This window comes from Kogia breviceps, chromosome 6 (assembly GCF_026419965.1).
Source record: "Kogia breviceps isolate mKogBre1 chromosome 6, mKogBre1 haplotype 1, whole genome shotgun sequence".
NCBI classification, from domain to species: Eukaryota; Metazoa; Chordata; class Mammalia; order Artiodactyla; family Physeteridae; genus Kogia; species Kogia breviceps.
The window spans coordinates 49,030,091-49,054,455 of NC_081315.1; the positions used below are offsets into that span (position 1 = coordinate 49,030,091).

At 45.7% G+C, this 24,365-nt stretch overlaps 2 pseudogenes; one reads left to right on the forward strand and one right to left on the reverse strand.

Moving 5' to 3' along the window:
- The first annotated feature begins 10,995 nt into the window (after positions 1-10,995).
- Positions 10,996-16,728, forward strand: LOC136794378 (cytochrome c oxidase subunit 2-like; annotated as a pseudogene).
- Positions 16,729-21,103: 4,375 nt separating this feature from the next.
- LOC136794424 (cytochrome c oxidase subunit 2-like) lies at positions 21,104-21,615 on the reverse strand (annotated as a pseudogene).
- Between the last annotated feature and the right edge of the window lie 2,750 nt (positions 21,616-24,365).

Sequence of the window (24,365 nt, forward strand, 5' to 3'; positions counted from 1 at the left end):
ACAGCTAAAACATGACTCTGACACCCAGAAGGTGGTACACCATTTGATCGGGAAGAGTTTGGAAAAGGCATCTCATCTCCTCATCTCCAGGGAGTCGGGTTCACCCCTCCAGCGTCTTTCCTAACAATCTCCCCACTTGGGGATGTCGGCACCTTCAACCTCCTGTTGCGCACAGTTTGGAATTTGTCCAGAGGATGAAGCGGAAGGATGAGAAACAATGAGAGAAAAGTCCTAGGTGTTCGGACAGGCACATGTCACTCTCATTTCCAATCAGGCAGACGAAATGACCAAAGGCTAAGATTGCCCATGGAAAAAGAATACGGTTTGAGGAAATCCCACTATTTTGTGGCCAGTTCCAAAAAACACAAGTTGAAAAATGGAACTCAGGATCACTAAAATTCACGAAACTGCAGAGTTGAAAATATCTATCATTGAAAAATGTCTTGAGGGAAGTCACCGAAAAGGAATTGTAAACAAGGGAGAATGGCAGGAAAGGGATTTGAAGAGGTAAAAAGGACTCATCATGAAAGCACAAAAACGGGGCTGAACATCGCCAACGGTGCAGTTAGCCAAAAAGGGCGTATGCTTTTTTCCTGAATATATTAAAGAAAAGGGCATACACCCTTTTTAGCCAACCAAACAGTGGGCATTGCAAATCAATACTACAAAAAGTATCACACTTCGCATCAGTCAGAAGAGCCATCCTCATAAAGTGTAAACACCAGAAATGCAGGACAGGGCGAGGAGTGAAGGGAGCCCTGTGAGGCTGATAGTGGAAATGTAAATTGCCAACGGGCACACTGAAGAAGTGTACTGTGTTTACTAAAACATCTAAACAGATGAGCTACAGAGCATAGGGCACTTGCACTCATGGGCGAATATCTTGGGAAAAACAAAAATCGTCAGGATACAGGCACCCCAACGTTTACCGCCTCTCTGTTTAAAAGAGCCTCGACTTGGATAAAACCTAAATATACCTGGAAGGAAAAAATGGATAAAAGAGATGTGGTACATATGTAGAGTGGAATATAACTCAGCCAGGAAATCAATGAAATAAGGCCAGTTGCATCAACTCAGGAGGAGTTATGTAAGATCATTCTAGGTAACATAAGTCAGAAAGAAAAAGACACATATCGTAAGATATAACTTAAAGGTAGAATCAACAATGGCTACACATGAAACAAATTACAAAACAGAAACATAGTCAAATATGTAGAAAACACACATAAGGCTGCCAAAGGGGAAAGGTGGGGAGGGGTGAGGCATTATCCAGGAGGTTGAAATTAGCAAAGATACCGTTCCAAATACCAAATTGATAATAGACGAGGCCTACACAGAACCTCAAAGAACTGCACTCAGCACACTCAAGTCACCAGAAAAAATTCTATACGACTGTTAAGAATCTGAAAAAGAATTTATTGATGTCTGTTTCTATGTGAATCAAGTGGATGTAGAACAGCAACAAACAGCGTTGAAAATCAGCTGTAACCAATATAACAATAGTAGAAAAAGACAGTGACAGACATAAAAACCCTTATAACTTTTGCTCAGGGGCTATGATGCAACATGGATTGAACACACCTAGACACACAGCAGGATGAGACATAAGGTTGGACACTCTTGGGACTGAGAGGATTGGTGAGGTTGAGTGAGCAAATGCAGACCCTTTAAAGTAATACTGTGTGCTACCCATTCCATGGGTCCCAACTCTCCAGGTGCAACGCAACCTTCCTACAGCTAAAAGCTGCATGGGAAGCCCAGAGGATGATACACCGTGTGATCATGAAAGGTTTCGACAGCGCACCTCATTTTTCATCTCCTGGTGCTCGGGTTCACCATTCCAGCCGCTTTACTAACAATCTCCCCACTTGGAGAATCAGCACCTTTAACCTCCTGTTTCGAACAGTTTGCAATATGTGCCGAGGATGAACGGGAAAAGGGGGAACCAATGAGAGACTCGCTGGAGGTGTTTGGTCGGGCACATGTTACTCTCATTTCCCATCACGAAGAAGAATTCACCAAAGGCTCAGCCTGACGCCCCGAAACCAGGATAGGGCCTGAGGCGATGCTGTGGTTTTCTGGGCCAGCTCACAAAAAGGGCAGTTGAAACATGGAGCTCAGGGGCACTGCAACTCACAAACCTGCACAGTGATAAATGACAACTACCATCCAAAAATACATTGAGTTAAGGCAACGAAGAGGATTTGAAAGCAAGGCAGAATTGCAGGAAACAGATTTCAAGAGGTAGATTGGAGTTTCCTTGAAAGCACATGAAAAGCGGCAGAACTTGGACAATGATGCAGTTGGCCAAAAAGGGAGTATGTGTTCCTTCCTGAATATATTCAGGTAAAAAAGCATACACACGTTTTGGCCAACCAAGCAAGCTGGGAGAGCAAATCAGCACTACAAAGAAGTCTCACTTCCCCCCGGTCAAAACGGCCATCTGAAAAAAGTGTAAAAAACCACAAATGCAGGACAGGCCATGGAGAACAGGAAACCTTGTTATGCTGACGGGCGGGATGAAAATTGCCGCAGACACTCTACAAAAGTGTATGGTGTTTCCTAAAACATCTAAACAACAGAGCTACAGAGCATAGGGCACTTCCATTCATGGGCGTATATCTTGGGAAGACTAAAAATCAACAAGACACAGGCACCCCAAAGCTTAGGGCTGCTCTGTTTACAAGAACCTCGACTTCGGTACCCGTTCCATATCCCAGGAAAGAGAAAAATGGATACAGAAGTTGTGAAACTTATGTACAATGGAATATCACTCAGCCATGAAATCAATGTCATAAGGCTAGTAGCAGCATAATGAGTGGATTTAGGTACGATAATTCAAAGTGAAAAAGGTCACACAGAAAAAGAAATTTATCAAAACATATCACTTATAGAGGGAATGTAAACATGGCTACAAAGAACTGAATTAAAACAGAACAGAGTCACGCTTTTAGAAAACACACTTATGCCTGCTTCAGGGGAAAGGTGAGGGGGGGTTTTCATAAAACAAGAGTTTGAAATTAGCACAGATACCGTTCCAAAAACCAAATATGTAATAGACAAGACCTACTCCTTGCTCAATGAACTGGACTCAACAGCTCCTATTCATCGCAGAAGAAAAATTCCAGCCCTTGTTTCTCAGGAGCTCTGGGGTCTACCTGCGAGGTAAACTTAACTCACCTGGCACAAGGCGGCCATCCCGGGTTTCACATCAACATGATCTCAGGCACAAACCTCCTGGCTTTTCCATTGTGTCTTTAAGTTACTTGTTGAAACAACTGCACAAATATGACAAAGATATAAAATCAGGCATCTTCTGCCCCAGTGCCTGCTCATAAATGATTTTCTGCCACTTTAAAGTGATAGAAAGATAGAACATTTCAACATTCTGCTGCCCTTATTATTTGTCATTTTTCTTGATATTTCTATTGAATACTCTTTCAATATTTTAACAATGGAACATTTATTTACCTTGTTCCAGACCCAGCCTGTAGTGGTAAAGGTTTTGTTGTTATATTTCTATTATGTTTCCTTTAAAAATCATTATGCTATTTAACTGGATTAAGTCAATTCTACAGGCATTTATCTTATGATATTGATGAAATTAATACATAGAGGGCAGTAGTACAAGTTGATTGTACTCCAGAGCCTCTCTCTATTAGCACAGTTAAGTAAGTATAACTATTATCTATATGTAAACCAAAGTACATGCCAAGTGAGACTCTCCGACGCTTCTTCACTGTCTGCCCCTCAAGCCTGTGAGAAATGGAATATTTCTTGCCATCTCAGTAAACAAAAGATGCCACAGTCATCCTCTCCAATGTGAGCGGGCAGGCCCTGAGGAACTCAGGATATGCAAATACAGGATGCAGGCCCCAGAGAGCTGAGGTGCATATCAAAGGAAGGAATTCGTGAGCCTGACTCCAGCATCTTCGCATAAGGAAAGCCCTGCATTCCTGTAGAACCTGGGAGAGCAGGTTCTCCTTAGCTGACAATCACCTTTTCACGTCCCCCATCACCTCCGCCAGCCCCCTGCCCTGTCCCCTCCCCCCCCCCCGGGTGCTTTAGCTCAGGGAGGAAGGGGCGCACAGGGCCTCGGCTGAACAAGAGGCCTGGGAGCCTCGGGAGGAACTTTCGGCCGCTTTCCCCGCCGTCGGGAGGAGGGTCGCTGACGCTGCGGCCGGACCCTGCGCCTCCCTCGCCCCGTGTCCCCTCAGGACGTTCAGCCGCCCTCTCCCCACGCCCCCCGGGCCCCGCGAGCCAGGCCGAGGGCAGGGACGAGAGGAGGGGCCGAAGTTCCCCGGGACCAGACCCCGAGGCTGCTCGTTCTGCACAGCAGCGGCGGGTGGCCGCGAAACCCTTCCCCTCAGAAGCTGCTCTTGCGCGGCCGCCCGGGCACCAGACCCACTTACCCGGCCCGCCGTCCCCACGACTGTCGCGGCTTCGGCCGCCGGGGCCCCTCCGCAGCCGGCAGCGTCAGTGAGGCCGCCCTCCCCTGGGGCTCCAGGGCAGCTCCGTGACGGCGGACTGAAGAGACCCCGAGCCGGGAACTCCAGCTCTGAGGAAACGCGGGCTCCGTTCTGGACGCAGTGGGTGGGGCCGTTCTGCCCCGAGGCCTCCTGGGAGGGGGCGGGGCGCCGGGGGAGGAGCCGCCAGGAGCTCAGGGCCCCGTCGGGGGTCCTGGAGGGGCGGCCCGGCCTGAGGGCCCCGCCCACTGTGGCCGCAGCGCAGGCCTTTTTCCTGCAATCCTACACAAAAAGTCAGAAAGATACACACGGTCTACAGTGAATGTTCACAAACGGTGGTTGCTGCTGTGCTTACTATCCTATTAAACGTGGGAAATCCATAACACACTTGAAGTTAGAAGTTAACTATGAATGTTTACCTTTCCTTATTATGTCTCTGCTATTCACAATTGTCGTTAATGAATCAGAGACTGTGGCATCACTAGTTAAAAATGAGCTCGTTTAAAAAATAGAACTCAGGCCCACCGGCCCTACTGTATCAGAATCTGCAATTTTACACTCTCTCCAGTGTACTTGTGGACCCATGAATAGTTGAAAGGTACATTTCTACCTCGACATGTCTCTTCTGTCTGAGAAATACGCACATTTTATCCAGTTTGATATAAATAAAACACTCAAAAATGCATATGTCCGTGTTGAAACCACCATTTTATCATTTCCTTTCCAGATGACTATAGTCTCTATACTGGTTTTATGGATCACATGACATACTCTTTTTTGTAGTTAGAAATAGAGAAAGTTACTTTGTGAAAAAATATATATATGTATATATATATATATTAGTGGATGATTGAAGACACTCTTCTAAATTAAAACCAGTTCTCTTAATTTGCTCTTTTCTTCTTGCGTCACATTATGAACTCTTCCCGTGGCCACATGTCATGTGTACTTTTAATTTCAGGGACTGCTGACATCCCAGGATGTGCCCATAGATTTCTCTCAAGAGAACTGGGAATGCCTGGACCGAGATCAATGGGAATTGTACAGGGATGTGATGTGACAAAAGTATAGGATCATGCTCTCCTTGAGTGAGGATACCTTCCTTCCAGAATTCCTTATCCACCCACAGGGTTTAGAGGCCTTCATTTGTAGAATGTCTCCTGGAATGTTCTGCTTCCTACAATAGGGTTTCAGATTGCAACGATTCAGGAAATATTGGGAGTTTGTGGGTATAATTTATGTTATTCTTTGAAAATTGCAGCCTTCTTTATAATATACTTTGTAACTGCTTGGGATGTGTCTATATGAACAGTGTACTATATGCTTCTGTTATAGTCCTTACAATATTTTATTCTCTTATTATCTGTAACAATCTTCCATGGATTCTTTGGGCTTAAGGTGTATTAAAAGGGAGACGGCGATTCTGGGACTTCCCTGGTGATGCAGTGGTTAAGACTGCGCCTGCCAATTCAGGGGACACGGGTTCGATCCCTAGTCTGGGAAGATCCCACGTGCAACGGAGCAACTAACCCAGTGGGCCACAACTACTGAGCCTGCGTGCCACAACTACTGAAGCTGGTGCACCTTGAGCCCGTGTGCCATTTATTTTTAGAGAATAAAATCACCTCTGAGTGATTACAATTTAGACCAGCTAGTCAAAATTCTTTATCACCTGTTCTTCTCAAACACTGATCAATGGAACAAGTTTTACTAGGGATAAGAGTGTAATTGTATTCTAGAGTTCATATCGGCAATATGGTTTTTGACCTTGATGCTGGATCACGACATTTCAATGGTATAACTGCTATTAATTGTCTCTTTGTTCAATGATTAAAGTCTCACATGATCTGAGTTCAGACTGGAGCCATCCTGCTTGGTTTCTGTCTATTGCAGATTTCTTCCAGTATGAAAGGACAAGAGCAATACGGCTTACTTTACACAATGTCTTCAAACTAAATGATGACATAATCTACATTCAATTAATTTATACATACCCTACCGTAGAGCAGGGTTTGTTACGGTGGCAGAGCCCGGTAATTATGTAAAACTGAAACTTTTATCTGCACTGGTTCAAGTCCTCTTCCTAAGAATATGTTTATAATCAACACTCTTTCACAAGTTACCCAATTTAATTCACCATAGCATTCCTCATATTAACTAAATGGAAAATCCTAAGCTATATACAAATCCAGAAAGGGCCAAAAATCATCTGCCCACATGGATTATTACAACCCATTGCTGAGGCATTCAAATTACTTATTAAAGACCCACTATGTCCATCAACAGCATCAATTTATATATTATTGCCCCAATGCTAGCCTTAACCCTGGCTCTCACAACATGAATTCCTCTTCCCATATCTTAGCCACTAATTAATATAAATGTAGGCATACTCTTTATATTAGCCATATCACACCTAGCCATTTATTCCATCCTCAGTTCTGGATGAGCTTCACATTCAACATACTCACTCACTGGAGCTCTAGGGACAGTAGCATAGACAATCTCATATGAAGTAATGTAGCAGTTATTCTATCCTCAGTCTTACTGATAAATGGATCATTTACACTTTCAACAGTAATTATTACACAGGAACACCTATGACTATTTTCTTCTGACCCCTACTCAGAATTTTATTATCTCCGCAGTAGCAGAAATTCAATGAAGCCCCACTTGATTCAACAGAAGTAGAATCAAAACCTGTATATGACTTCAATGTAGAAGATGTAGCAGGCCCATTCACCTCTTCCTTGCTAGACAATATGTCAATTTCCTTATAATAAACATTTCCACAACAATCCATTTGTAGGAGCATTCGACAATCCCTAGGTGCCAGAATTATATACACCCCAAGTCATCATTAAAACACATCTAACAATCTCCTTTCTATGAATTTGAGCATCCTACCCACAATTTTGATATGATCAACGTCTACATCTCGTATAAAAATTTTTTTTCTACTAACATTAGCCCGATGTATATGAGAGTTTTCACCACGTGTCATCATACCAGCAACCCACCACAAACTTAAGAAATATGTCTGACAAAAGAGTTACTGTGATAGAGTAAATTATAGAGGTTTCAATGCTCTTATTCCTGGAATTGAATTCTTCCTAAGAATTTTATATTCTCCATGTTACCACATTACAGCACATGCTATATACTAAGGTTCACTAGGTAAGCTTCAGGCCCATACCCCCAACATGTTGTCGTAGATCCTTCCTGTACTAATAAACTCTCATTGTTTTTACTATCATTCTACTGACCATTATCACAGGAAATATAATTGTATAAGAAGCTCACACTGGTTAATGGTATCCCCATTCTAATAAAAAACACAAACCCATAAGCTACAGAAGCATCCAACAAATATTTCCTAAAACAATCCACCACACCAATACTACTTATAATGGCTAGTATCATTAATCTAATATACTCTGGTCATGGAACACAATGAATAACAAAAATCTTTCATCCAGCAGCATCCACCCTCATGACAATCGCCCTTGTCACAAAAGTAGGACTTTCCCCATTTCACTTCTGAGTGCCTCACGTCACACAAGGCGTCCCATGAAGAGCAGGCCTGATGCTATTAATATGACAAAAGTGCACCCCTGTCAGTTTTATACCACATGTCACCATCCATCAACCTAAATATACTATTAATCATAGTGATATTATAAATCATAGCTGGAGGCTGAGGGAGATTTAGTCAGACTCACCTGGAAAAAATTACACCCTCCTCATCAAGTGCCCATATAGGATGAATAACAGCCGTTATAAAGTATATTCCGATTATAACAATCCTAAACATACTAATTTATATCATAACAACACTCTCTTCTTATTATTTATGCCCAGAGCCTGTACTACAAGAGTGTCATTATCACACACATGAGGTAAAACACCTCCCATCACAATCCTTTTCCTCACCATTATAGTATCATTAGGACATAGTCCATCACTATCAGGGTTTTTACCCAAATGAATACTTATCCAAGAGATAACGAAAATGACAACATCATTCTACCAACATTAATAGCCATCACAGCAGTGCTCAGCATATATTTCTACTTGCAGCTAACATACTCCACATCACGAACTGTATTCCCTTCATGAAACAACACAAAAACAAAGCACATTGAACATTCAAAGAAATAACCTTCCTATCATTACTAATCATAAAACCCAGACAATTATTCCACATAACACCCATTCCATCCGTGCTGGACTAGGAATTTAGGTTAGTTCAGACCAAGAGCTTTCATAACCCAAAACAAGTAAAATTTACTTAATTTCTAAAAATAAGGATTGAAAGACTTCATCCTACATCAATTGAATGTAAAGCAAACATTGTAGTTAAGCCAAATCTTTACGAGACTGATGAGTTTTAACCCCAGGAAACTTTAGTTAACAGGCAAATCCTCTAGTCAACTGGCTTCAATCTGCTTCTTCTTCATTTGAGAAAGAAAAAAAGAAAAAAGGCAGGAAAATCTCTGGCAGAATTGAAGCTGCTTCTCTGAAATTACAATTCAATTTGTTGATTCACCACAGGGTTTGTGAGAAAGAGGGCTCAATCTCTGTCTTCAGATTTACAGTCGAATGCTAGCTCAGTCATTTTACCTCTGTTCATACACTGTTGATTATTTTCAACAAATCACAAAGATATCGGCATCTTATAATTACTATTTGGTGCTTGAGCTGGAGTAGCAGGCAGCACCTTAAGAATATTAATCCAGGCTGAGCTATGCTAACCTGGAGCGCTACTTGGAGATGCACAAATCTGTAACGTGGTCATAACAGTCCCTGCACTTGTAATAATTTTCTTTATTGTTGTACCCCTTATATTGCAGGGTTTGAAAACTCACTTGGGCCACAAATAACTCGCACACCTGAGGTAGCATTTCCCCGAGTAAACCATGTAAATTTTTGACTACTTCCCCCATCGTTCTTACTCCTACTCATGTCACCAATAGTAGAAGCTTGTTCTGGTACCAGTGGACCGTGTATTCAGCTCTAGCCTGCAACCTGGCCCACGCAGGAGCCTCTGTCGACATAACCATTTCCTCCTTACATTTATCAGGTGTCTCCTCAATTCTTGGTGCTATTGCTTTTATTACTATAGTCTTTCATACAAAACCAGCAGTCATAACCCAATACCAAACACCATTATTTGTTTAATCTTCACCAACTATAGCCATATTACTATAATTACCACTCTCAGTCCGAGCAGCCAGAATTGCCATACTCTTAAGAGATAGAAATCTCAACACTACTTTCTCTGACCCTGCAGGAGGAGGCTGAATCCTATACCAACACCTATTTTGATTCTTTGGTCACCCTGAAGTCTGTATTCATGGCCTACCAGGGTTTGTTATAAATTCACACATCATTACACACTATTTAGGACAAAAGGTGCCTTTCAGCTATTTAGGAATAGTATGAGTCATGCCCACTGGCTTTTTAGGATTTCTCTTGTGGGCCCATCATATATTTACCATAGGGAGAGCTGTCCACTCAGGAGCATACTTTGCAAAAGCTACCATAATTGCTTCTATCCCTACAGGAGTGTGCTTTCTCTGGTTGCAGTGAGCAGTAGCGACTCTACGCTGCGGTGCGTTGCCTTTTCACTGAAAAGGCTTTCTTTATTGCAGAGCATGACTTTCACGCTCTAGAGGGCAGGCTCAGTAGTTGTGGCACATGGGCTTTTTGCTCCACGGCAGGTGGAATATTCCCACACGATGGCTCGAACCCGTGTCCCCTGCATTGGCAGGCAAATTCTTAACCACTGCACCACCAGGGAAGTCCCTGGTTAGCAACTGTTCCCGGAGGTAATATTATATGACCTCCAATATATTATGAGTTTTAGGCTTTAGTTTTTCTTTTTACAGTAGGAGGTTTCACAGGAATCATCTTAGTGAACTCATCCCCGGACACTATCCTCCAGGATACATACTATGTAGCAGCACACTTCCATGACCTAATGTCCATGGGAGCGGGCTTCACTATCACGGGAGGCTTCCTACACGGATTCCCACTATTCTCAGGTTACACAGTGAACTCAGCATGAGCAAAAAGTCACTTCACGCGTATATTTGTAGTAGTAAATATGACTTCCCGCAGCACTTTCTGGCCTCTCAGGAATGTCATTACTTTAGTCTCACTACTCGGAGGCACACACAACATGAAATATTGTGTCTTTTGGCTCACTCATCTCAATAGCAGCAGTAATGCTAATCATAATCTTCATACTTTGAAAAGCATTTGCATCTAAACAAGAAGGCTAAGCACTAGAAACGGATACTCCTAACCTAGAATTGTTACATAAATGTCCTCCACCATATCCTATGTTTCAAGATCCTACCTATGTAAATATAAAATAAGGAAGGTCTCAAGTCCTTTTCAACCACTTTCAAGCCAACACCATAACAATTATGTCTTTCTCAATAAATGAGAGAAAAGTAAAAAGTGATGTAGCTTTGTCAAACTTAAATCAGAGGCTAAAATCCTGTATATCACGAAGGCATATCAATTTCATCTAGGATCTCAAGATATAACATCACCGATTATGGAAGAACATTTACATTCTCATCATCACACATTAATAGTGATTTTTGAAACTAGTTCTCTATATTATTTCTCTAACATTGACAACTAAACTAACTCATATACATATAATAGATGCACAGGTAGAGAAAATGTGAACAGTTTACCAGCCATTATTGTAATCTTAATTGCTCTATCATCATTGTGAATCCTTTACATGATACATGAAATCAATAACTCTTCCCAAACCATAAAATCGATGGGTCAGTAATGATACTGAAGCTACAAATACACAGATTATGAAGATTTAAATGTTGGCTCCTCTGTAATCCCCACATCAGGGCTAAAACCAGGAGAATAATGACTAATAGAAGTCAACAACCACGGAGTTAGAGAGAGTCATAGAATATTAGTTTCATCTGAAATTGTTGTACACTCCTGAGCTGTTCCTTCTCAGGCCTAAAAAGGGCTGCTATCCCAGGACGCCTAAATTAAAGAATCCTAATACCAACAGGACCAGGCCTATGTTGTAGACAAGAGAGCTCATTTTCCTGAGTTCAAAGACGGGCCAGAGGGATATGGCTGAGATGAGGGGTGAATCTGGAGCCCATGGGGATGCACTCTCCAAGCTCCAGGATAGGAATGGGCCATTATTGGTTTAATGGACGTCTGGGGTCCCAGGCCACCCACACCACACCCTCCCGAGCAGGATCTTGGCAACATTCCCTGTCAGTGATGAGGCAACCTAGCACTTGTCACGCCCCGATGTTGTGTCCTATGTGGGCACCATGCTGTGGGGACCACACCCACACTCTGCAGGTCCATGCTACAGGGTCCTTCTTGCCTCAGGAGTAGAGACCACCCAGCAAGCAGTTCGCTCCCCAACCAGCAGGAGGAGGGGAGGAGAGCAGGGGCACCAGGGGAATCTCACTCAGACAACAACACCCAGGGGTGCCAGCGGGGACAGTGATGATGCAGATGAGGCCCAGACCAAGAGATGCGACCAGAGGACACAAAAGGCAGCTGATCAGGTCCTGACTCAACTGCATCCCGGACACCTTTGTCCCTCCTACGCCCCTTCCTCATACATCCCCTCCTGAAATGCAGATTCTTCAGATGCAAACAGGCAGAGCCTCAGACTGAAAGTCAGCTCTTCCAAAATGACCCGTCAGCAAACACTGCAGGATTGTGCTCCAGTGGGGGCCCTGGAGTCCACAACTCAGGGACTGAAGGGGACATCGGTGCCAGGGCCAGTGTGAGGGGATGGGGAGGGAGACTTTCATGGTTGTGGAATGTTGGTTTTGCAAGATGAAAAGTTCTAGGCGTGGTGGTGATGGCTCCACGAGAAAGTGAATAGATCTGATGCCTCAGAAACGTGCACTTAAAATGGTGACAATGGTAAAGGGTATGTGACGTGTGTTTTATTTCACTTAAATTCATAAAATAATGTCTTTTTAAATCAGAGTCCATTTCGACTCCCGTTCATCACAAATGTCGGAGACCCAAACACATTCCCCTACCTTAGGGGCCATCACGGTGCCCTCACATGGCACATGGGAGACCGTTCTCACGGGGGCCTAGTCTGTGCTCACCTCACCTCTGTCCAGGGAGACCCAGGCAGTGGTGACCCCCATAGATTAGACATATGATATGCTATGATATTCATATGACACCACCGAACATTGTCACTCAGCAGCACACAGAGCAGCACCCCACTCAAACATGCATGACCTCATATGAATGCGACAAGATTAAGGGAAGAAAAGGAACCACCGGTTAAGCAGGGCAACACCCTTAACGCAGAGGTTGGAAATGTCAAAGGGGTAAAGACACACTGCAGGCAAAGAGCACATAGGGGTCTCCCCATACATGTGATCCTGACCCATGCAGATGTGGTGAGACCCATACAGTGCCCGTACCCTATAGCTGGTGTAGCACATCCACACTCACCAGGGTGACCCACCTCCCCAGACCCTGCACCTAAAGTCACACGTTCTCTCTCAACACGTGACCCCACCTCCTCAGACCGCTCCACCTGGGTCACATGTCCACAGTCCCAGGGTGAACCGCCCTCTGCAGACGTCCCCAACTGGGGTCACACGTGCACATCCTCCAGGGTGACCTCACCTCACCAGACCGTGCACTTGGGGTCACATGTCCCCTTGGTCAGGGCACCATGGCTCTGCTGCTTGCTCCCCTAATGTAGAAACAACCTGGGTTCCTGGGCTCTGCTGGGATGAGAAAAAGTGTAAGGTGGGTCTCCTGTCCCCACACTTGTCCCACAGAAGTCCTCCTCTTTTCACTTTGGTTCTGTGTGATTTTACCTCTTTTTAAAGCTTTCATGCTAGAGTTGAACACATTACTTGGTTCTGGCAGGCACAGTCTCACTTTCTTGTCTCACTTACTTGTTGAGAAAACTCACAGGACAGCAGGGCTGAAAGCCGAAGGGCAGCTCTGGACGCTGCTGACTAGGGACGGCAGACAGGAAGGAGAGCTCAGCAGCAGCCTCAGCTGTTACCCATCGGCCTTTTGCCCGATCTGCGTGCCCTGCAATCAATTCACCAGCTAAACCTGCCTCCCTTCGCACCATGCACGTGCTGGTAAATTGGAATAATCAGCAGGTAGCCCTCCTGAGGATTATCCACGAGCCCCAAGGAAGGTGAACCTTGCAGGAATAAAGACAAAGGCCCTGCCCATAGCACTGCCCTTGGGAGGACCAGGTCACCACACTCAGAAGAGAGGGTGTTACCTAGACAAGCCCACCTCGGCTCCAGACCCAGACATCTAAGCACTGACTTTCAAATGCAGGCACGGAGCTTCCCAGTACTGAGGCCAGGCCGGCTCTCTTCCCAGCTCTCCATACTCCTAGCATACACGGAACATGGTCAGGTCTAAATCTTCTTATTATAGACAACACATGGTCAGCTCTAAACATAAACAGTAGACAGCACATGGAGAGGTCTGAATTTACCGTGTAGACAGAACTTGATCATGTTTCAACTAGCTTAGGGCTGAGCTCATAGGAGGTACAGATCACACATATGAGTCTCTCATCTTTGGACACCCACATCAGGAAACTGAACGATATCGTTGTCATTAAACATTTCAACAGGCAAAACAGAAATGTTACCAGTGTCTCTGGCCATCTGATGGTCAGGATCCACATGTGATCCAAGAATTTCTTAGAGTGCAGCCCAGTCTGCGGCCAGGCCAGACAAGAAGTGGCCTGATTCCAGCCTCCCAGGCTTCCAGAAGGAGGCGGCCGCACAGGAGGCCCAGGCAGGACAGTTCTGCATGGTGCGGGCCAGGAGAGCCTGTCTGTCCATTCCACTGGCCGATTCCGCGTGGGGTGCTCAGGGCCGCTGAGAGCCCCGCGCTCAAGTCCTGCCTCCCTGAAGCATGTGCGTGTGCGTGTGCGTGTGCGTGTGCGTGTGTGTGTGTGTGTGTGTGTGTGTGTGTGTGTGTAGACGGGGCAGTGGCTGACGGCTCCCACGGCTCCCGTCCCGGGCACCGTGCTGTCTTCGACGGGAGGCACGGGGAGAGGTAGGGGCACAGAAGCCGTTGGAGAGGAGAACCCACCGTGGAAACGCTTGCACACTGGCTGGCCCCACCCGGGGACCCGAGAGCCCATCGTGGGCCAAATGTCCCCCCCAGCCCCCACCCCGGAGGGCAGGGCACCTGCTCTTTCAACAGCACAGGGTCTCACATGAAGTAGACTCAGTGGGGACTTCACCTCTCCCACTCCTAATGCTCAGTTTGGGGAGAATGAACCCCCTTGACTGGGCGATGGGACCCTGTGATGAAACATGTGGTGCCCCATCCAAGTCGGGGTCTGGCTGACAGATGGGAACACAGGAGCCACGTGCATGGCCTGGAGGCCAGGCCAACAGGACGAGCACCTCCAGCCTTGGTCTAGCTCTCCAACTGTGACATTGTAGTTTATAGGGGACCTGGGGCAGGTGACTGAATGTAATGGGGGCCTCAGGTGGACCCTGAATGGGACTTAGAGAAGGTGGGAAGGATGTCACTCAGACAGTGACAGTCATTGGAAGACAGACCCTGTGTCAGGACATCCTGCTTCATCCATTTAAATCCCTGACAGCTCTGATCTTTATGTGGAAAAGCAGGAATGTTAGAGCAGATGCGTGCGGACATATCTGGGGCACAATTCAGTCTGCAACCAACTTCCAAGTGGTTGCAGAAAACACACAGGTGTGCACACAGGTAGACACAGCACACACACAAACATACGCGTGCTCACAGCACAAATATATTCACACACTAGCATATGAACACACACGCACGCATGTACCCATGCACACACTAACGTGTGCCAGTGCACATACCTATGCACATGCACAGCATATGTAGGCAAACAGGCACATGCACACACGTAGCACACACACAGGGAATAAAGTGAATCCGTAAAGCATTAATTCCTGAACACAGGTGAAGCTGACATGTATTTTCCCTTTTTCTTAGCTTTGATGTTGTTCACAGTAAAAAGTTTAAGAAAAGAGTTAATGGCAGATGACTTTAGATTCAAAGGACTTTCTGACGTTATTCCACAATTATTATGACATGAGAAATGAATGTAGATATTACACGTGTCCACTAATGGATGAATGGAGAAGAAAAACACGGTCCATCGATACAAGGGAATGTTGTTCAGCCTAAAAAGGAAGGCAATTCTGACACAGCCTTCAGCAGGGATGAGCCTCGAGGGCATTATGCTCAGTGATGTAAGCTAGACACAAAACAACACGCAGTGCTGGCTTCATTCACACGAGGCCCCTAGAGCAGTCAGAAACATAGAGACAGAAAGTAGCATGTTGAGTGCCAGGGGCTGAGGGAGGGTGCATGGGGAGTGCGTGTTTAATGGGGACTGTTTCAATGTTGCAAGATGAGAAAGTTCTGGAGGACGATGGCGGTAAGGTTTGCACAACAGCACCAATTACTTCTTGACCCTGAAATGGCATTTAAAAATGGTTAAGATACTAAATTTTATGTTATGTGTATTGAACCACAATTTTTAAAACTTTTTAAAAACGAACAGGAAATAGTGTATGAATACTACTAGATGCACAACTTCACTAACCACCGAGGGATTAAAACCATAAGAAAAATACTGTGCATACACCTACCAGAATGCAGACATGAAAGACATAGTATCAATTATCAGCAGGCTGTGGGGCAATGGAAAGCCTGGCACGCAGCGGGCCGATGCAACCGCTTCTGAAACAATCGGGCCTCAAAGAGCGAAGTCCGCGCACGCACGCAGACCCGCAGGGCTCCTCCCAGCTGAACACAAACCTACCGGCACTGCACCAGGACACACGGACATGGACTCCGCAGCCACAGGAGCCAAACTGGAAAGAACATGAAGGCCATCACAAGCGGATGCAGAAATGAACCATGCACGCTCCTATGAAGGAATATTCCACAGCAATGGAGTACATTTTGTTTAAAGTTCGTAAAACTATAAAAATTATTTTTTAAAAATCTCTATTCACAAGGTGAAGGAATCCCATGGACACGATGCTGCGCCATCAAGAGCAATAAGGCAGCATGCAGGGTACACGCATTTACCGACTTTGGAACTAGGCAAAGCTGGGCTGCGTTGCGCAGAGATGCGTCCCTGGGCGAAAACTCTGAGGACAAGTCACTGGCACAAAATCAGGAGAACAGCTCCCTCACGGTGGGGAGGAGGCTGTGACGAGGGAAGGGCACTCCTGGCTGTCCACTCATCGTGTTCTGTTCCTTGATCTTTATGATTATTCTTTACATGTATATAACCTAAACCTTAATATGTACTTACAGCTTATCATTTTTGTTTAGTAAAAAGGGAGTCTCCCCAACAAAGTAGAAGGAGACCTGCTCCTCCCAGGGAAGAAAAGGAATAGTTTCTACCAGTGAAATCTAGATACCATGGCTGCTTCGACCATCAAGGCTGACAGCAACTCCCGTGAGAGGGACACCGGGGCCACGACCCTCAGAAGGACGCTCGGGGGCCTCAGTCCTGGGTCACTGCCTCTGAGGAGTCCGCGACACCTGTGCAAAAAAAAAAAGTCATTCGCCATTAACTCTTTTCTTAAAGTTTTTATTGTGAAAAACATCAAAGCTAAGAAAAAGGGAAAAATACATGTCAGCTTCACTTGCTTTCAGGAATTAATGCTTTATGGATTCACTTTATTCCCTGTGTGTGCGCTACGTGTGTGCATGTGCCTGTATGCATACATGTGCTGTGCATGTGCATAGGTATGTGCACCGGCACACGTTAGTGTGTGCGTGGGTACACGCGAGCGTGTGTGTTCATAGGCTAGTGTGTGAATATATTTGTGCTGTGAGCATGCGTATGTTTGTGTGTGTGCTGTGTCTACCTTTGCGCACACCTGTGTGTTTTCTGGAACCACTTGCAAGTTGATTGCAGACTGAATTGTGCCCCAGATATGTCCGCACGCACCTGCTCTAACAATCCTGCGTAGCCACGTAAAGTTCAGAGATCGCAGGGATTTAAATGGATGGAGCAGGATGTCCTCACACAGCGTCTGTCTTCCAGTGACTGTCACTGTCTGAGTGACATCCTTCACACGTTCTTTAAGCCCCATTCAGGGTCCAGTTTAGACCCCATTACATTCAGTCACCTGCCTCAGGTCCCTTAATGCTACAATGTCACAGTTGGAGAGCTAGACCAAGGCTGGAGGTGCTTGTCCTGTTGGCCTGGCCTCCAGGCCCTGCACGTGGCTCCTGTGTTCCCATCTCTCAGGCAGGCCCTGACTTGGATGGGGCACCACATGTTTCTTCACAGGGTCCCATCGCCCAGTCAAGGGGGTTCATTCTCCCCAAACTGAGCATCAAGAGTGGGGGAGTGGGTGACATTCCCCACTGAGTCTCCTTCATGTGAGACCCTGTGCTGTTGAAAGAGCAGGCGCCCTGCCTTTGGGGGTGCGGGGCTGGGGGGTGGCATGTGGCCCACGATGGGTAGGCTGGTCCCCGGGTGGGGCGAGCCAGTGTGCAAGGAGCTCCGTGGTGGGTTCTCCTCTCCAATGGCTTCTGTGCCCCTACCTCTCCCCGTACCTACCCTCGAAGACATCACGGTGCCCGGGACGGGAGCCGTGGGAGCCGTCAGCCACTGCCCCCTCTACACACACACACATACACACACACACACACACGCACACGCACATGCTGCAGGGAAGCAGGGCCTGAGCGCGGGGCTCTCAGCGGCCCTGAGCACCCCGCCTGGAATCGGCCAGTGGAATGGACAGACAGGCTCTCCTGGCCCGCACCATGCAGAACTGTCCTGCCTGGGCCTCCTGTGCGGCCGCCTCCTTCTGGAAGCCTGGGAGGCTGGAATCAGGCCACTTCTTGTCTGGCCTGGCCGCAGACTGGGCTGCACTCTAAGAAGTTCTTGCATCACATGTGGATCCTGACCACCAGGTGGCCAGAGACACTGGTAACATTTCTGTTTTGCCTGTTGAAATGTTTAATGACAATGATATCGTTCAGTTTCCTGATGTGGGTGTCCAAAGATGAGAGACCCATATGTGTGATCTGTACCTCCTATGAGCTCAGCCCTAAGCTAGTTGAAACATGATCAAGTTCTGTCTACACGGTAAATTTAGACCTCTCCATGTGCTGACTACTGTTTATGTTTAGAGCTGACCATGTGTTGTCTATAATAAGAAGATTTAGACCTGACCATGTTCCGTGTACGCTAAGAGTATGGAGAGCTGGGAAGAGAGCCGGCCTGGCCTCAGTACTGGGAAGCTCCGTGCCTGCATTTGAAAGTCAGTGCTTAGATGTCTGGGTCTGGAGCCGAGGTGGGCTTGTCTAGGTAACACCCTCTCTTCTGAGTGTGGTGACCTGGTCCTCCCAAGGGCAGTGCTATGGGCAGGGCCTTTGTCTTTATTCCTGCAAGGTTCACCTTCCTTGGGGCTCGTGGATAATCCTCAGGAGGGCTACCTGCTGATTATTCCAATTTACCAGCACGTGCATGGTGCGAAGGGAGGCAGGTTTAGCTGGTGAATTGATTGCAGGGCACGCAGATCGGGCAAAAGGCCGATGGGTAACAGCTGAGGCTGCTGCTGAGCTCTCCTTCCTGTCTGCCGTCCCTAGTCAGCAGCGTCCAGAGCTGCCCTTCGGCTTTCAGCCCTGCTGTCCTGTGAGTTTTCTCAACAAGTAAGTGAGACAAGAAAGTGAGACTGTGCCTGCCAGAACCAAGTAATGTGTTCAACTCTAGCATGAAAGCTTTAAAAAGAGGTAAAATCACACAGAACCAAAGTGAAAAGAGGAGGACGTCTGTGGGACAAGTGTGGGGACAGGAGACCCACCTTACACTTTTTCTCATCCCAGCAGGTCCCAGGAACCCAGCTTGTTTCCAAATTAGGGAGCCAAGAGCAGAGCTATGGTGCCCTGACCAAGGGGACATGTGACCCCAGGTGCACAGTCTGGTGAGGTGAGGTCACCCTGGAGGATGTGCACGTGTGACCCCAGTTGGGGGAGTCTGCGGAGGGCAGTTCACCCTGGGACTGTGGACATGTGACCCAGGTGGAGGGGTCTGAGGAGGTGGGGTCACGTGTTGAGAGAGAACGTGTGACTTTAGGTGCAGGGTCTGGGGAGGTGGGGTCACCGTGGTGAGTGTGGATGTGTGACCCCAGCTATAGAGTACGGGCACTGTATGGGTCTCACCACATCTGCATGGGTCAGGATCACATGTATGGGGAGACCCCTATGTGCTCTTTGCCTGCAGTGTGTCTTTACCCCTTTGACATTTCCAACCTCTGCGTTAAGGGTGTTGCCCTGCTTAACCGGTGGTTCCTTTTCTTCCCTTAATCTTGTCGCATTCATATGAGGTCATGCATGTTTGAGTGGGGTGCTGCTCTGTGTGCTGCTGAGTGACAATGTTCGGTGGTGTCATATGAATATCATAGCATATCATATGTCTAATCTATGGGGGTCACCACTGCCTGGGTCTCCCTGGACAGAGGTGAGGTGAGCACAGACTAGGCCCCCGTGAGAACGGTCTCCCATGTGCCATGTGAGGGCACCGTGATGGCCCCTAAGGTAGGGGAATGTGTTTGGGTCTCCGACATTTGTGATGAACGGGAGTCGAAATGGACTCTGATTTAAAAAGACATTATTTTATGAATTTAAGTGAAATAAAACACACGTCACATACCCTTTACCATCGTCACCATTTTAAGTGCACGTTTCTGAGGCATCAGATCTATTCACTTTCTCGTGGAGCCATCACCACCACGCCTAGAACTTTTCATCTTGCAAAACCAACATTCCACAACCATGAAAGTCTCCCTCCCCATCCCCTCACACTGGCCCTGGCACCGATGTCCCCTTCAGTCCCTGAGTTGTGGACTCCAGGGCCCCCACTGGAGCACAATCCTGCAGTGTTTGCTGACGGGTCATTTTGGAAGAGCTGACTTTCAGTCTGAGGCTCTGCCTGTTTGCATCTGAAGAATCTGCATTTCAGGAGGGGATGTATGAGGAAGGGGCGTAGGAGGGACAAAGGTGTCCGGGATGCAGTTGAGTCAGGACCTGATCAGCTGCCTTTTGTGTCCTCTGGTCGCATCTCTTGGTCTGGGCCTCATCTGCATCATCACTGTCCCCGCTGGCACCCCTGGGTGTTGTTGTCTGAGTGAGATTCCCCTGGTGCCCCTGCTCTCCTCCCCTCCTCCTGCTGGTTGGGGAGCGAACTGCTTGCTGGGTGGTCTCTACTCCTGAGGCAAGAAGGACCCTGTAGCATGGACCTGCAGAGTGTGGGTGTGGTCCCCACAGCATGGTGCCCACATAGGACACAACATCGGGGCGTGACAAGTGCTAGGTTGCCTCATCACTGACAGGGAATGTTGCCAAGATCCTGCTCGGGAGGGTGTGGTGTGGGTGGCCTGGGACCCCAGACGTCCATTAAACCAATAATGGCCCATTCCTATCCTGGAGCTTGGAGAGTGCATCCCCATGGGCTCCAGATTCACCCCTCATCTCAGCCATATCCCTCTGGCCCGTCTTTGAACTCAGGAAAATGAGCTCTCTTGTCTACAACATAGGCCTGGTCCTGTTGGTATTAGGATTCTTTAATTTAGGCGTCCTGGGATAGCAGCCCTTTTTAGGCCTGAGAAGGAACAGCTCAGGAGTGTACAACAATTTCAGATGAAACTAATATTCTATGACTCTCTCTAACTCCGTGGTTGTTGACTTCTATTAGTCATTATTCTCCTGGTTTTAGCCCTGATGTGGGGATTACAGAGGAGCCAACATTTAAATCTTCATAATCTGTGTATTTGTAGCTTCAGTATCATTACTGACCCATCGATTTTATGGTTTGGGAAGAGTTATTGATTTCATGTATCATGTAAAGGATTCACAATGATGATAGAGCAATTAAGATTACAATAATGGCTGGTAAACTGTTCACATTTTCTCTACCTGTGCATCTATTATATGTATATGAGTTAGTTTAGTTGTCAATGTTAGAGAAATAATATAGAGAACTAGTTTCAAAAATCACTATTAATGTGTGATGATGAGAATGTAAATGTTCTTCCATAATCGGTGATGTTATATCTTGAGATCCTAGATGAAATTGATATGCCTTCGTGATATACAGGATTTTAGCCTCTGATTTAAGTTTGACAAAGCTACATCACTTTTTACTTTTCTCTCATTTATTGAGAAAGACATAATTGTTATGGTGTTGGCTTGAAAGTGGTTGAAAAGGACTTGAGACCTTCCTTATTTTATATTTACATAGGTAGGATCTTGAAACATAGGATATGGTGGAGGACATTTATGTAACAATTCTAGGTTAGGAGTATCCGTTTCTAGTGCTTAGCCTTCTTGTTTAGATGCAAATGCTTTTCAAAGTATGAAGATTATGATTAGCATTACTGCTGCTATTGAGATGAGTGAGCCAAAAGACACAATATTTCATGTTGTGTGTGCCTCCGAGTAGTGAGACTAAAGTAATGACATTCCTGAGAGGCCAGAAAGTGCTGCGGGAAGTCATATTTACTACTACAAATATACGCGTGAAGTGACTTTTTGCTCATGCTGAGTTCACTGTGTAACCTGAGAATAGTGGGAATCCGTGTAGGAAGCCTCCCGTGATAGTGAAGCCCGCTCCCATGGACATTAGGTCATGGAAGTGTGCTGCTACATAGTATGTATCCTGGAGGATAGTGTCCGGGGATGAGTTCACTAAGATGATTCCTGTGAAACCTCCTACTGTAAAAAGAAAAACTAAAGCCTAAAACTCATAATATATTGGAGGTCATATAATATTACCTCCGGGAACAGTTGCTAACCAGGGACTTCCCTGGTGGTGCAGTGGTTAAGAATTTGCCTGCCAATGCAGGGGACACGGGTTCGAGCCATCGTGTGGGAATATTCCACCTGCCGTGGAGCAAAAAGCCCATGTGCCACAACTACTGAGCCTGCCCTCTAGAGCGTGAAAGTCATGCTCTGCAATAAAGAAAGCCTTTTCAGTGAAAAGGCAACGCACCGCAGCGTAGAGTCGCTACTGCTCACTGCAACCAGAGAAAGCACACTCCTGTAGGGATAGAAGCAATTATGGTAGCTTTTGCAAAGTATGCTCCTGAGTGGACAGCTCTCCCTATGGTAAATATATGATGGGCCCACAAGAGAAATCCTAAAAAGCCAGTGGGCATGACTCATACTATTCCTAAATAGCTGAAAGGCACCTTTTGTCCTAAATAGTGTGTAATGATGTGTGAATTTATAACAAACCCTGGTAGGCCATGAATACAGACTTCAGGGTGACCAAAGAATCAAAATAGGTGTTGGTATAGGATTCAGCCTCCTCCTGCAGGGTCAGAGAAAGTAGTGTTGAGATTTCTATCTCTTAAGAGTATGGCAATTCTGGCTGCTCGGACTGAGAGTGGTAATTATAGTAATATGGCTATAGTTGGTGAAGATTAAACAAATAATGGTGTTTGGTATTGGGTTATGACTGCTGGTTTTGTATGAAAGACTATAGTAATAAAAGCAATAGCACCAAGAATTGAGGAGACACCTGATAAATGTAAGGAGGAAATGGTTATGTCGACAGAGGCTCCTGCGTGGGCCAGGTTGCAGGCTAGAGCTGAATACACGGTCCACTGGTACCAGAACAAGCTTCTACTATTGGTGACATGAGTAGGAGTAAGAACGATGGGGGAAGTAGTCAAAAATTTACATGGTTTACTCGGGGAAATGCTACCTCAGGTGTGCGAGTTATTTGTGGCCCAAGTGAGTTTTCAAACCCTGCAATATAAGGGGTACAACAATAAAGAAAATTATTACAAGTGCAGGGACTGTTATGACCACGTTACAGATTTGTGCATCTCCAAGTAGCGCTCCAGGTTAGCATAGCTCAGCCTGGATTAATATTCTTAAGGTGCTGCCTGCTACTCCAGCTCAAGCACCAAATAGTAATTATAAGATGCCGATATCTTTGTGATTTGTTGAAAATAATCAACAGTGTATGAACAGAGGTAAAATGACTGAGCTAGCATTCGACTGTAAATCTGAAGACAGAGATTGAGCCCTCTTTCTCACAAACCCTGTGGTGAATCAACAAATTGAATTGTAATTTCAGAGAAGCAGCTTCAATTCTGCCAGAGATTTTCCTGCCTTTTTTCTTTTTTTCTTTCTCAAATGAAGAAGAAGCAGATTGAAGCCAGTTGACTAGAGGATTTGCCTGTTAACTAAAGTTTCCTGGGGTTAAAACTCATCAGTCTCGTAAAGATTTGGCTTAACTACAATGTTTGCTTTACATTCAATTGATGTAGGATGAAGTCTTTCAATCCTTATTTTTAGAAATTAAGTAAATTTTACTTGTTTTGGGTTATGAAAGCTCTTGGTCTGAACTAACCTAAATTCCTAGTCCAGCACGGATGGAATGGGTGTTATGTGGAATAATTGTCTGGGTTTTATGATTAGTAATGATAGGAAGGTTATTTCTTTGAATGTTCAATGTGCTTTGTTTTTGTGTTGTTTCATGAAGGGAATACAGTTCGTGATGTGGAGTATGTTAGCTGCAAGTAGAAATATATGCTGAGCACTGCTGTGATGGCTATTAATGTTGGTAGAATGATGTTGTCATTTTCGTTATCTCTTGGATAAGTATTCATTTGGGTAAAAACCCTGATAGTGATGGACTATGTCCTAATGATACTATAATGGTGAGGAAAAGGATTGTGATGGGAGGTGTTTTACCTCATGTGTGTGATAATGACACTCTTGTAGTACAGGCTCTGGGCATAAATAATAAGAAGAGAGTGTTGTTATGATATAAATTAGTATGTTTAGGATTGTTATAATCGGAATATACTTTAT